Genomic DNA, 9394 nt, shown 5'->3' with positions numbered 1-9394 from the left:
TTGAAGAATTTCCTTGCTTTTTTAAATTAATTCCGCGACAAGGTTTACCACATCGATTACCTGTGACAAATATGACACTAGCACCTTGTCACGTTGTTCAAACATTTCATTCATTTTTTCCAGAAACTGAGGATCACGATCTGCAGCTAAAATATCTTTGACTTCTGAAATTAAAGCCTACTCGCGAATCACGCGCTCTTGCGTTTCTTTTTCTTCACGTTCAAGGTGTTCTTGTCTTTCTCTTCGCGTTGCTTTTCTCTTAGATCTAATTGTGCCATAAGTACAGTCAACAAATCAGCTGTTGGTGCAGGTACTTGCACATTAGCTGTTGATGCAGTAGCACCAATTTTCCCTGTCCAAGCAGCTAACTGAAGTTCTCTGTTCATCTGAGCCTGATCCTCAGCGTTGCCTGATACGTTATCTGTCACAGGCTGCTCACCTTCCGGTCTTGGAATTTAAGAGCCTGATATTTTGGGTGGATTCGTTATTGGAAATTCCTGTACATTATCATCTGTATCACACCCAGGCATATTCTCGGTCTCTGCTAGTTTTTCCTATCGTGTCTTAACCCTGTTTGCCTAAATTTATTCTCACTAACCAGACACAAACAGACAAAATTCTGTTTCCCCCAAAATGGCGCGCACACACAAGAAATACACAAAACACTGAAATAATCTAATAAAATCTTGCTAATTACTACAAATGAAGCTATGACCTATGCTTTTACGCTCACTTTATGACGTAATCCTATCGCAACACTTCTGGTGTACTGCAAAAAATCTATCTCTGCTGAAATATTGCTATGGTGTCAGTACACCCACAAGTGAACCTATCGTTAATTGGACTGGAGTTTATCTGAAATCCACACAGATGATTGTGTGACCTCTATTTCAAATACTGTTCACTGTCTACCATATTATAGCACTAGTACCAAGCTATAGCAAATTAATCTGACCAAATTTTTACTGTGGCAAAAGAAGATGATCATCTACACAATTACGACAAATTTGCGCCCAGAAAGTCGGCACAGTGCTGACCTTTCGTAACTTTATCGCTTGCTGTCGAGTATACCTCGGTTGAGACAATTGTATGTATTGTGTCAGCTTCAGGTCCACAAATCATCACTGCCTCAGTCTCATACATGTGAAAGTTTTTATATTGGGTACATGGATCGATGTTACATAAATGGTATTAGTTCTTGCATCATATACATCATTACATACATATTAATACGTTTTAATAATATTTTTGTAAAATTTTACATGTTACATAAATGTTACATAAATGGTATTAGTTCTTGCATCATATACATCATTACATACATATTAATACGTTTTAATAATATTTTTGTAAAATTTTCTGATAAATAGAACTATACCTCAGTTAATTTTATTTACTCAGTATTTCTGTATATAATGTTGATACACAAAAATTCATGCCCTCCGTTCTTGGGCGCCACTTATCACGGTATAATATATTTACGGTGATTGTATTATACATTGTACGTATTATTATTCATGATTTCTTGGCTGGGGTGTCTTTAAATATTGTGGGCTAGCGTGAGACTTAATTAACTTATACCGCGATAACACTCGTACGTAAATCGGCTGCCCCAAAGTACGTACGATATAATATTTTTTAAACAGAACGCTCGACTCACTGCTTCCCAGTAAAAAGTTTGCGTGAGCGCTGCTATTTAGAAAAGAAAATATGCGTATTCTTACGCAAACTGTAATTATTATTGGGGGTCTCAGGGGCTACTGGTTATTTATGTACCAAATTCCACAAAAATTTACTTAGATATAGCAGAGTTTATTGAATGGAATGATTTTCAGTATTTCTTGTTCATTATTTGTAAGGCAAAACTGGAGAGAATCTCATCTGTCGTTAAGCGGCCAAAATGAAACGTACTGAGTTCATTCTGTCTTCTGAATTTTAGTAAATAAACTCTACCACTACTCTCTTTAGTTTTGAAATTTATGAGAGATCAAAATTGAGAGGCCTCTCACATTTACATTAAATATTATAACTTTAATTATTAATTATAAAATATCGTCAGCGTAATGGCTGACCAAATGCTGTTAGAGAAGAAGGGATCCCCACAACTAGAACTCCCGAAAAAACTTGGTTAATGATAATGTTTGCGACAGTGAGATGTGGCAACTAAGTTAATAATAGACTTTTTCTACTGATAATTTCTATTATGTTTTGCTGAAATACAGAAAAAACTTACATGAATTATCAGACAGCACTACGATGGCGGCATACCGCTAGACGAAACAAAAACAGGTGACATAGTTCAATCAAAACATTGTTTCTGATCTTCATGGTCTGTGTTACACAGAGATTATACAAAAACCTGTTCTTTGTTAATTACATCGATATTTGTGAGTTCTGATAATAATTATTTACATTCTTTACTATTTGCTATTCATGGTGCAGACGTACTTAGCGTTTAGATAATTTATGGTTTACACGTATCATAATAAAAACTTCTTTTCCCTTTCTCCAAATGTCCATTTATGTGACGTACAGCCACAAGTATTGCTGAATGTGAGGTCCGCCAGTTATGCAAAACACCGTTTATTCTCAGTACCCAAACATATTTCTTCACCAATGTGCCACCATCAATGGGTTTTCGTTTTTATTTATTCTGTAATGTGAACATTTTTGTTAAATGATTATAAAATTATGTGCATCTTTAGTGCAAACTATAGATCGTTCCTTTTTGTAAATATCTTTACATTTATTGTGCAAGAATTTTCTGGATCACTTGGGTGTTAATTACTACAGGTAGCATGTCATATGCAACCAAACGATGTTGATGAGAAAGTTTTTTGCTGTGAGTTAACCTATCTTCTAGGATGCTATTTAGTTTGGCGCGACGTTTTCGCGCCTATATTCGTTTTTACTCACGTTTTCGTGTGGGAAGCACTTCCATTCTCCGCATCGTGCTGAGGTGTGATGCACTCTCAACTGTAACAAATATTTTCCACAAATAACGTAGTAAAGTACTTTTCACTTCACCAAAACACAGTGTGATTTGTTGTGTCCCAGGCCAGTCAGTGTTCATTTGTTCACCAGAGAGTTCGGCACCGAAATTGAATTTTGTTTGCATTTTGTGTGTGTGTGTGTGTGTGTGTGTGAGAGAGAGAGAGAGAGAGAGAGAGAGAGAGAGAGAGAGAGGGAGAGAGAGACAGGGAGGGGGAGAGAGAGAGAGAGTGAGAGAGAGAGAGAGCACGAGCGCTCGCGCGCGCGCGTGTGTGTAGACTATCTGTTTGTGCTGTTTTTATTTGTCAAGTTCCTTTAATGTGTTAAATAGTGTGCCCTTGTAGAGTGTAGTGTATTCGTTTCAGACCTGTTTTCCTTCTGCTATTGCCTTCTGTATATGGAAGTTTTCCTCAACGGTCAGTTTGCTGTATAGCCTGTGGCTGGGTTTCAGTATTTTAAAGTGTGTTTCTATTGTGGTTGGGAGGTGATTGTGGGCTGCAAGTGGTCAACAAATGTGCTATGGGAGCTGTTGCTTTTAAAGCTCTGAGATGTTCTGAATATCTGGTTTTGAAGTTTCTGCATGTTTGTCCTATGTACACTGACTGGCAAGTGCTGCATGTGAGTTTATTTATTCCTGAACTGTTAAATTTATCCATGGGTGTTTGTGTTCTGACCTTTTTCTGTGTTGTGTCCTCCATCCTGTACCATAAAAAAAGGGTTCTGAGCACTATGGGACTTAACAGCGTTGGTAATCAGTCCCCTAGAAGTTAGAACTACTTAAACCTAACTAAGCTACAGACATTACACAACACCCAGCCATCACGAGGCAGACAAAATCCCTGACCCTGCCGGGAATCCCTGTACCCTATTTAAAGTCCCTGTGTCTTTAATATGTTGCCTATTCTGTGAACGACTTGTTATTGTAGGTGAGTATGTGCCACTTCATTTTATGTTGTAACGTCATCTTTGAAAATTTAATGAATTACTGTGCTGATAAACATCTTATGTTATTTGATTTTCAAATAGCTGAGCAAAACTGAATGTACTCAGAAATTCACTAAAGTGACACACAATATTTTTAGTAAAGTAATCTGACTTTCAGTAATCCCTACAAAAGAATGGCACTGACTAACAATAACCTATAACTTTCATGAATTCTTACCTCACAAAAATCTTCGTTACTCTAACTACTGCAATACAGCGAGCGCCAATACTGCCAGCTAAACAAAAGATTCTAACTACTGAAGGCACTTACTACTGATATGCAAAGTTAGCAAATGAAAGATTTTGATAGAGAACAAACAATGTATTTACCTTAACAGTGTTCAAAAGTCAATCTCTGTCCAGATTATTCGCTCTCAAAACTCCGCCATCTCACTCCCCACATCGACCACTGCTGGCGGCTCACCACCAACTGCGCAACGCTACGCGCTGTTAACATCCAGCTGCCCAACACTACAATAAACAAAAGCGAAATGCTATGCGTATAGATATCGTAGTTATTACATACAATTCCGTGATCAAGAAAGCACTACACTAACGTATTGTTGTGCAACAAAAAAGGATGTCTCATTGTAGCTATACCACAAAAGTTACGACTAAAACATATTTTACTTTCCAGAAGAATTCAGAAAAACTGTGCAGCTATAAAGCAGACACACCGCAAAAGCAACAATGTAAATTGCTTCAAATATTAGTAGCGTCGTGATATAATCGTGTAGCTGTCAAAGGAACCAAATGCTAAGTCATCTTTAATCTCACAGAAAGTACTTTACATGCAGAATGTATTCTCAAGTAAACCAAAATGTTGCATTAAAATCTCGCTAGCAGTACTGGTATATGTTCTAATTATGTGAGCCTTATAGTCGTTACGTAATCGTACAACTAACAAACAAGAATGTACACACACAATAATTCTTTGTCGTCTGTTCACTATAACAATGCATTCGTAATTACTGTCTATATGTGTTCCCTAGGTTCTAGACTGGATAGCTAACTTTAAAACAGAGTTGCATGTAAACAGTTTCTAAGTCTGACGAAGCGTACTAGTAACGTGAAGTGAAAAATTTTACAGCAAAGACTAAATTCAAAAGCAGATTATCTTTCAATAAACGGTTTTACATGTGAAGTATGGTGTAAACTTTTACTCTTCCTAGTACGCAGACTTTCAACTTCAACGCAATTATCATGTGGTATACGTCGAATTCTGTAAGATCCATTGTAAACCAGAAAGAATTTGTGACTCAAGTGTTTCTTCTTATGTGACAATGAATGCGCTTTAAAGAGAACTTTCTGACTAATATACGGTTTCTTTGCATATGCTTTGCCGTGTAGTTTTCTCCTTTTGTCTGCAGAAGAATTTATATTTTTAATAGCCAAATCAATTGTGTCTGTGTCGAAGTTTACGTGTATTCGGAAAAAGTACAAGCTGTGATTCTGTTCGGTGGTTCTTCATTCTTCAGTACAAGAATAGGTGGTAAAGCAGTGGAGTCATGAGGCATTTCATTCAGCACGTTTTGAAATAAGTGTAAATATCTGTTCCAATGCTGATGCCTTCTGTGACAATAAAGTCTGCAAAGCTTATTGATTTCTTTCATAATCCTTTCAGACGGGTTACAATGTCGTGAGTACAATGAAATAAAAACAGGTCTGATTTTATGGTTCCGAAGCTTGGTGACCCAACAGCAGATCTGAATTCGGTCCGTTATCTGAAATGACTTTACTAACGTGTCCAACTTCACGTAAGAAATATTTAACAAAGGCGTTGGATTCAGACGTCCAGTGGTTTTACGTAACGGAGTGAAAGAAACAAATTTCGAAGTAAGTTCAACAGCGACTAGAACGTACGAAAATCCATTCAATGTTCTGACAAGGGGTCCCAAGAAATCAACAGCAACGAATTCTTTTAATTTAGAAGGAAGGATAGGAAACAACAGAGCACGATGTGAGATGGTAGATGGTTTAGCTTTTTGACAAAGTTTACGAATAGGCAAGACTCTTCCAATTCTCTTTTCCATATTGTTAAAATACCAAGTCGTCCGAAGAATATGATAACATTTTCTTGGACCAAAATGAGCGCAGCTGAAATGAATGTACTATATGAGCTTATTAACAAAATCGTAAAGGGAAATGGATAGGTTAAAATTTAGATATAGTGGGAATTAGTGAAGTTCGGTGGCAGGAGGAACAAGACTTATGGTCAGGTGATTACAGGGTTATAAACACAAAATCAAATAGGGGTAATGCAGGAGTAGGTTTAATAATGAATAGGAAAATAGGAATGCGGGTAAGCTACTACAAACAGCATAGTGAACGCATTATTGTGGCCAAGATAGATACGAAGCCCACACCTACTACAGTAGTACAAGTTTATATGCCAACTAGCTCTGCAGATGACGAAGAAATTGAAGAAATGTACGATGAAATAAAAGAAATTATTCAGATAGTGAAGGGAGACGAAAATTTAATAGTAATGGGTGACTGGAATTCGAGTGTAGGAAAAGGGAGAGAAGAAAACATAGTAGGTGAATATGGATTGGGGCTAAGAAATGAAAGAGGAAGCTGCCTATTAGAATTTTGTACAGAGCACAACTTAGTCATAGGTAACACTTGGTTTAAGAATCATGAAAGAAGGTTGTATACGTGGAAGAACCCTGGAGATACTAAAAGGTATCAGATAGATTATATAATGGTAAGACAGAGATTTAGAAACCAGGTTTTAAATTGTAAGACATTTCCAGGGGCAGATGTGGACTCTGACCACAATCTATTGGTTATGACCTGTAGATTAAAACTGAAGAAACTGCAAAAATGTGGGAAATTAAGGAGATGGGACCTGGATAAACTGAAAGAACCAGAGGTTGTACAGAGTTTCAGGGAGAGCATAAGGGAACAATTGACAGGAATAGGGGAAAGAAATACAGTAGAAGAAGAATGGGTAGCTCTGAGGGATGAAGTAGTGAAGGCAGCAGAGGATAAAGTAGGTAAAAAGACGAGGGCTGCTAGAAATCCTTGGGTAACAGAAGAAATATTGAATTTAATTGATGAAAGGAGAAAATATAAAAATGCAGTAAATGAAGCAGGCAAAAAGGAATACAAACGTCTCAAAAATGAGATCGACAGGAAGTGCAAAATGGCTAAACAGGGATGGCTAGAGGATAAATGTAAGGATGTAGAGGCTTATCTCACTAGGGGTAAGATAGATACTGCCTACAGGAAAATTAAAGAGACCTTTGGGGAGAAGAGAACCACGTGTATGAATATCAAGAGCTCAGATGGCAACCCAGTTCTAAGCAAAGAAGGGAAGGCAGAAAGGTGGAAGGAGTATATAGAAGGTTTATACAAGGGTGATGTACTTGAGGACAATATTATGGAAATGGAAGAGGATGTAGATGAAGACGAAATGGGTGATACGATATTGCGTGAAGAGTTTGACAGAGCACTGAAAGACCTGAGTCGGAACAAGGCCCCCGGAGTAGACAACATTCCATTAGAACTACTGACGGCCTTGGGAGAGCCAGTCATGACAAAACTCTACCAGCTGGTGAGCAAGATGTATGAGACAGGCGAAATACCCTCAGACTTCAAGAAGAAAATAATAATTCCAATCCCAAAGAAAGCAGGTGCTGACAGATGTGAAAATTACCGAACTATCAGTTTAATAAGTCACAGCTGCAAAATACTAACGCGAATTCTTTACAGACGAATAGAAAAACTGGTAGATGCGGACCTCGGGGAGGATCAGTTTGGATTCCGTCGAAATGTTGGAACACGTGAGGCAATACTGACCTTACGACTTATCTTAGAAGAAAGATTAAGAAAAGGCAAACCTACGTTTCTAGCATTTGTAGACTTAGAGAAAGCTTTTGACAATGTTGACTGGAATACTCTTTTTCAAATTCTAAAGGTGGCAGGGGTAAAATACAGGGAGCGAAAGGCTATTTACAATTTGTACAGAAACCAGATGGCAGTCATAAGAGTCGAGGGGCATGAAAGGGAAGCAGTGGTTGGGAAAGGAGTGAGACAGGGTTGTAGCCTCTCCCCGATGTTATTCAATCTGTATATTGAGCAAGCAGTAAAGGAAACAAAAGAAAAATTTGGAGTAGGTATTAAAATTCATGGAGACGAAGTAAAAACTTTGAGGTTCGCCGATGACATTCTAATTCTGTCACAGACGGCAAAGGACTTGGAAGAGCAGTTGAACGGAATGGACAGTGTCTTGAAAGGAGGATATAAGATGAACATTAAGAAAAGCAAAACGAGGATAATGGAATGTAGTCCAATTAAATCGGGTGATGCTGAGGGAATTAGATTAGGAAATGAGACACTTAAAGTAGTAAAGGAGTTTTGCTATTTGGGGAGCAAAATAACTGATGATGGTCGAAGTAGAGAGGATATAAAATGTAGACTGGCAATGGCAAGGAAAGCGTTTCTGAAGAAGAGAAATTTGTTAACATCGAATATAGATTTAAGTGTCAGGATGTCATTTCTGAAAATATTTGTTTGGAGTGTAGCCATGTATGGAAGGGAAACATGGACGATAACTAGTTTGGACAAGAAGAGAATAGAAGCTTTCGAAATGTGGTGCTACAGAAGAATACTGAAGATAAGGTGGATAGATCACGTAACTAATGAGGAGGTATTGAATAGGATTGGGGAGAAGAGAAGTTTGTGGCACAACTTGACTAGAAGAAGGGATCGGTTGGTAGGACATGTTTTGAGGCATCAAGGGATCACAAATTTAGCATTGGAGGGCAGTGTGGAGGGTAAAAATCGTAGAGGGAGACCGAGAGATGAGTACACTAAGCAGATTCAGAAGGATGTAGGTTGCAGTAGGTACTGGGAGATGAAGAAGCTTGCACAGGATAGAGTAGCATGGAGAGCTGCATCAAACCAGTCTCAGGACTGAAGACCACAACAACAACAACAACAAAATCGTCAGGAATGCAAAGTACCCATAGCTTGTCATCAAGAGTGCAGCGTTTGAACAGTACGTTGTTTCTAACCAGATAATAATGCCGAATCTGTGTGTGTGTCTTTTCATGCCATTTACTGTTGATGTCTTTCCAAATCTGATCTTTATCTCGTCCATGAGCAATGTCCTTTAAAGATGTGGTGATGAAGTTTTCAAAGGCAACTTTATGGATGTAAAGAATACTGAAATTTTTCTCGAGGTTGCCTTCTATGTTACCTTTCTCAAGCCCAGCCGGTAAGCGTGACGGTGCGTCCGCAACAATGTTCTCCTTCCCGGGAATGTAGACTATTGTGAAATGGAATTCTTGCAGAAACAATGCCCAACGTTCTAACCTGTCATGATTTAATTTTGACGACATAAGAAATTGTAATGCACGATGATCACTGTAAACTCTTACGTGCTTACCAGAAAGAAAGAAACGGAATTTGT

The 9394-nt window shown here is 38.1% G+C and overlaps 1 long non-coding RNA gene across 1 annotated transcript; it reads right to left on the bottom strand.

Moving 5' to 3' along the window:
* Window positions 1-2564: 2564 nt before the first annotated feature.
* LOC126354012 (uncharacterized) lies at window positions 2565-4429 on the bottom strand. Its single transcript, XR_007565255.1, has 3 exons — window positions 4306-4429; window positions 2917-2976; window positions 2565-2653 (listed from the first exon to the last, which is right to left on the bottom strand). It is a non-coding gene; the product is annotated as an uncharacterized LOC126354012 (long non-coding RNA).
* Window positions 4430-9394: the final 4965 nt, after the last annotated feature.

The sequence above is a fragment of the Schistocerca gregaria genome, chromosome 3, assembly GCF_023897955.1.
Source record: "Schistocerca gregaria isolate iqSchGreg1 chromosome 3, iqSchGreg1.2, whole genome shotgun sequence".
Taxonomy (NCBI): Eukaryota; Metazoa; Arthropoda; class Insecta; order Orthoptera; family Acrididae; genus Schistocerca; species Schistocerca gregaria.
The sequence above is the reverse complement of the archived record's forward strand: the minus strand, read 5'-3'. Positions and strand labels throughout refer to the sequence as shown.